This window comes from Gambusia affinis, linkage group LG24 (assembly GCF_019740435.1).
Source record: "Gambusia affinis linkage group LG24, SWU_Gaff_1.0, whole genome shotgun sequence".
Taxonomy (NCBI): Eukaryota; Metazoa; Chordata; class Actinopteri; order Cyprinodontiformes; family Poeciliidae; genus Gambusia; species Gambusia affinis.
The window spans coordinates 8079517-8085516 of NC_057891.1; positions in this window are offsets into that span (position 1 = coordinate 8079517).

A 6000-nucleotide genomic window follows, 5' to 3' on the forward strand; every position below is an offset into this window, starting at 1 on the left:
GCTAGATTTGCTTATCGGTGCCTCTGAAACTACAGTTTGGGTCCTCTGAGGCATAACAGCATCAGGCCACTGGGACACAAGCATGGAGTAAAAGTAAACACTTCATAGGAGAGCAAAAGCAAGCTATAAACAAACCCTTCCTACAATGACCAGGCTTCCCATATATACACTGGATAGAGCAACAACTTAACAATCAAATGCACCTACACAGGCTGCTGCAAATATCAAATCAATATCCTGTCTTTGTCTTTGACACAGTGTTAACATGGCGTCATCATGGGATTATTTGTAACAGTAATAACCTCCAGAGAGCTTTGCCAGGGGAGCATCCACCACCTGCCCTCCTCTCTGAACGAGTTAAGAGGGGAAAAACAAGATCTAAGATGTGTGAATGGGTGGGTTTGGCAATTTCTCCCTCAAATGCTACTTTTATTTCAACAATTACTTAAGTAAAAGTACTCATTATGATTTGAGATTTGTATTTGTAAACATTTTTGAAAGCCACCTTCTAGTCCTCCTGCCTTCAATAACATCAAAACAAAGTTAAATATATATGCAGTATGTAGCATGCATGAACTGTTTCAAAACATAGCATACCTAGATATCTTGTATGTGAGGCATTCTGACAGAATTAAGAGTAATAATAATTCAAAAACAGCTGTTGCTTGTTTTTAAAACTTATACTGTCAGTTCCAATATGTTTTGAATGAAGCCGCAAGAAATACTTCCAGTATTCCCACGACCCCCAACCAAATAAATATCCTCCCTCAGCTTGACACCAGTGAGAGCTCTTGTCTCCAGATGCTCTGTCTGTCTTGTAACTTTCCCCTCCACCCGCCATCATCCTCCCCTTTCCACTCCTACAGCCCACAGGAGTGCGACGCTACCTGCATACAATCAGAGCATGCAGATGCACTGAACGTGCCGCCATAACTGGCACGTTCACGTCGCCGTGATGAATGGCCCCCTTCGCTCGCTAATGCAGGAAAGCATTATCCATCACCACCCAGCCCAAAGGAAAGAGATGCTCGTTGAAAAGTGACATTCTGCTCCCTGGCAGCGTCCCCGAAGAGCCATGTGGAAGTCAGCCCGGCTGCAGAGCTACTCATGCGGGAAGGTGCCTCCCTCCCTCCTTCCTAATCCTCCTCGAGTGGGGAAATCATAAAGGCTCTTCAAGTTCATTAAATACTCCTCACTTTATTCTGCATTATTTAGACCTGTTAGGGAGAAATGACACTGAAATCCATGTGTTTTTCTTAGTAGCATCCTCAAACGTCAGCAGGATTGGATTCTGTGGAATGAGTGGTTGATATGTTTGCAGTAGGTCTGTTACACAAGTCTTTTATAGACTCTTGTTCATAATTTCTTTGGTTGAGGCATTGCTTTTCTGGGCAATTATTCCTTCTATTTTTGGATGCTGTGCAGCCCTTTCTTCTTCACTTTGGGATGTTGGGATGTTGTGTGATGCGTAACCAGGCAACAAGGCATTGTTTTTACAACAGGAAACAGTGGATTAGCATCTTAAAAGCTCAAATAATAACTAAGTTGGGGATTTAAAAAAATTGTGGCAACAGCAAATGAGGTGGATTTGCAATCCTTGCCAAAACCTGATGCTCTAGGACATGTTACTGTGAAATGTAGCCTCTGTTACCTGGATATCGACCTGTTAGTATACAGCAGTCTTCAGTCAGAGGCCTCTTCTGATTCATTGCAAGACTGACTGCTACTGAAGATCCTTCATGCCCAAAGTATCACCATCCACAACAAGTTTTGAAGATACTTGACTGATCTGAGATACCACAACATTTATTTTCCCGTTGGGATACATAAAGTATTTCTGAGTTGAACTGATTTGAATGAAATTTATTTGCATTGACAACTTTGCAGCAGTGGCGTAATGCTCTCATGTCAATAATTATCTCATGATGAAGGTTGGTTGATGTTGTATCAATTTCCCTCCAGTTCACAATTTAAGCATTAGTTGGAGCTGAATCTGAAATCTCTGTTATAGTTTCTAAAATGCTAGCTTGTGCCTCGTTTTTGCAAGATTTCAGTCAGTCATCAGTCAGCCTAAAACAAACCCTCCAAACTAGGACACAGCACAGCGTGTTTCCAACTCCCTGATTCTGCAGTTGCTGATTTTCCGTTTCATCAGCAGACTCCTAATGTCCAGAAGCAGCCATGGTCACATCACTGCTTCTGAATTTCTTACTCACTCACTCTCTCAAACTTTCTCTCTCTCCAGGGTTCTGGATTTGGCACAAGTTGAATGAAAGTCTTTGGAGGTCAACTGCATCCACCTTATGACATTTACAGCAGGCCGTCGGAGGCCATGAAGAGCTGCTCTCATTCATCAAAGACTTCATCGGTGCTGGTGCCGACCCCAAAATCCATGATCTTCTGCCTGCAACAGAAAAGAGTTTTACATCATGGATTTTTGTTTCTACTTTCCTTTATTTAAAAACCTCATGCTTTTGCATCAAACGATAAATGATAATCTTGTGCAGTGCAGTTGCCCCCTCACATGTTTATTCTGTACTTAAATGTGTCAGATATTCCAACTATTTTCGATATCAGACAAAGATAGCCTAAGAAAACACAAAATAATCCCTGATTCTTTTGGAAAAAAGCCGGAAGCAAAAACTCTGTTGCAGCTTTTTGAGCTCATGTGAATTCAGCAGTTCACCTCAGAGCCTTGTGCAGCAGTGCATGCCTGTCTCGCAGTCTGAGTGCATGAGATATACAATAAGCAATTTAATTAATCTGCATAATATTAGTCCCAGAATGCTGCATTCTCACATAATGTTAGTGTGCCCTAAAGCTGTTTTATTGTGTGCAGAGATTATTACATAAACAGTTAAATATCAAAGTAGAAACCAACTTACACTTTGATTGAAGTCTGGTTCTGAGGTTCTCTGACTACACTCCTCCACTTCAGCCTATCTATATCTCCAAATCAACAAACGCTGATACCACAGAGCTTCAATCTCATCTTTTTTTTTTTTTTTTTTTTTAATCTCAGCTACTTCTTAATCAATTCTTAGCCCCGCTACTCTCTGTCTCTCTTGGACTGAAGCTCAGTTTCAGTTCAGTCTCAGTGCAGAGGATCCTCTTTGTGTTTGTCAAGAGCACGTTGACAGCAGATCTTATCCCGTGAGCTGCTCTCTTTGTGGCAAAAAAAAAGGTGGATGAGTTACTCTCGCTGTAGGTTGGCAGGGTTGGACAGTGCAGACTTGACCTCTGTAGGAAAGTGAGGTCCAGCTGGAAGTCTTTCACCATGGAGACCTGGACAGATACACCTTTAGATTCTTAGAAAGCATTTGGCATTTATCTAAAATGTGAACCAGGAGTCATGGGCGTTTGCCACATCAGTTCTGCACATTGAATATTTGACATTTTTGGAAAATAACTCAAATCCTGTCAAAATTGGATGAAGAGTGTCTGCGAATGTCAGAGATTCAAATGATAGTGGACTAGTGCATCAACAGGCTTCACTTTTAACTATTCCAGAATAGTCCAGGTTAATGGGTTTTTTAACTCTGTTCATCTTCCCACTGTTTCTGACCTGATTTATGCTGCCGCCATCATGTTGAACCAGAGGGCAGTGTTGTCCAAACCGCTTGTCAAGTGGACCAAAAATCCTCAATTGAAAGTATTTGAGAGTCCAAAAAAAACAAATCACTAAACTAACTAAAATTACAAAAAAATATTATATGAACTGTTTCTTTTTTATCTGCTTTGTCAGGTCTGCTCTGTTAAGAAAAAGGGATTCAATTTGCTTTTTTTTTTCAGGTCTCGACTGAAAAGAAAAAGTTAATTCTCAACAATGAGAACAGGATTGGGGGTCACTTTCTGTGTCAAATTTGTTATTTTTAGCCAAGTTTAAGACATTATCTTAAAGCAAATTTGGGTGCCTCGAGAACTCTTTTGAGTAAAAGTCTTTGGGTAGATTTGTTCTTACTTACTATAAAATTCAAGAAATTGCAAAAAGAGTGGCTGGAATCACACAACGCATGAGACAAAAATGATCTGAGGGTTATGACAGTGAAAATGTTTCCCCAGACGGAACGCTGTATTTGAACTGATTAAACATAAACAATATCAAGAGCGACTGGTGTATATTAAAGGCAGCAAAGGCGATTCACCGGGGCGCTTTAATAAGGAACAAGCTCGAAAAGCCAAGTCTCCCAGTGACTCCTGTTCAGCACAATCGAAAGCTTTATTGATCGCCCTCGGTACTAATAAGATTGGACGTAGCACTCCTAATGCCACCAGTATTCCTTTCCCACTAAATCAAGAGATAAAATTGGCATATGCATCCATCTTATCCCTACCTCTTACCGCCTATATGTGTCAGGCGGCAAACAAAGAGAGGCGGGCGAGTGGAAAAAGCAGCTCTGGGGAGCAGAACAGACACACCTAAAGGACTTATAGGGCTCCAGCTGATGCTTGTATGCGGGGGTTCCTTACAAAAGAAGGAGAGAGATGAGGTTTGTGATGGGCAGGCCGTCACATATACAGGGGGGACAAAGGAGCAGGGTGACGAGCAGCCAGTGGACAGAAGGTCTATTTCCACTCATACAAAAGAACCGGGGAGATGAAGCAGATTAGTAGCTCTTTATTCCCTTTGTGAAGGCTCTAAATGATAAGATTCAGCCTCTTTTTTTTGCATCCTCTCCTCTTGTGTGGGTGTGTATGTGAGCGGATAAATTCACACAAAACATCACCAGCTCTCTTATTTCTTTTTCCTTATCCACTCCACATCAGGGTATGCTCTGCCTTCACCCCCTCTTTCATACGCTAACTTTTTCTGAGGAGTAATTTATTCCTCCAGAGAAAGCACAGCTATAACAGCTGGTGTTTGAGTCACTTTCCTTTCTTTTTGCCAACCCCCGAATTTACAGTTTGAATGGCGACCCACTCGGCTTAAAGCCTCTCATCACTGCAGGATGATGCATTTGTGTGCGCTCCCTGAGCTGGAAATTACCCCTTTAAGTGAAAGACAAACCCTGTCGCTGCTGGACAATATCATCAGCCAGTCAGTAGGGGGGGGTTTATTTGGCTGTCATATGATGCGCTGATGTTAATAACGTCTCATGTGTTGTGATGTGACTTCTAGAGGCAGTTCCTCCTCCCACTTGCATGAACGGGTGTGAAGATTTAGTGAAAAACTCGCACTCACAGGTCTCATCTGTGTGACTGTTTTCAAACCTTTGCATCTAGTGCCATCTACTGTTCACCTCCCAGCACTACAGGGGATAAAATGGTGTTAAAGTGGACGTCTGAAAGCTCGGAGGTTCAAAACCAATTTCTTTTTCACATGTAAGCCACTTCTGATGTCATCTCTGGTTCAGAAGTAATTTAGCACAAGGACTGTTACCGTCGTGGCTTATAACCTGAATATGTTTGTGTGTGATGGCTTTTGAAGTTATGACTCCAGCTGTAGTCCATGTCATCTAAATAAAAGCTTTTCCTTCCACTCAACTTTTCAGTAATATGCTTGAATACTGTATTCTGCTGACGACTTTAACATTTTCCTTTTGTGGCTAACCCTCAGTCTGAATCTGATTTACTTTAATCCAAAGCTTTAAACTCACTTTTTTATGGAAATTTAACAAGTTTAGTCTTGAAGAAATTATGTTGTTTTTTTTAATATCTTTATTATTTTAAAAAACCTAAAAAAAATTTTTTTAAAAAGCAACATAGAAAACCTATCATTTTAACACAATAAGCAGAAACAACTTCTGATTCTATAGATCTGCTCACTAATGTGCCAGTGTTAAAGCAGCTCAACAAGTGAGAAGTGAGGCGTGCCAATTGTAATTGAGCAACTTTATTAATAGAAAACAAACTGTTTGTTGAATAAATAATGCAGGGCTGTGAAAAACCATTCCCCTCACTTTTCCCATAAGGATTTTGGTTTTTGTGTTGTTGTCATGCCACACTTAACTGTTTTAGACAATCAAAAAATGCAAAACCAGTAAAGACAAAAAACATTCA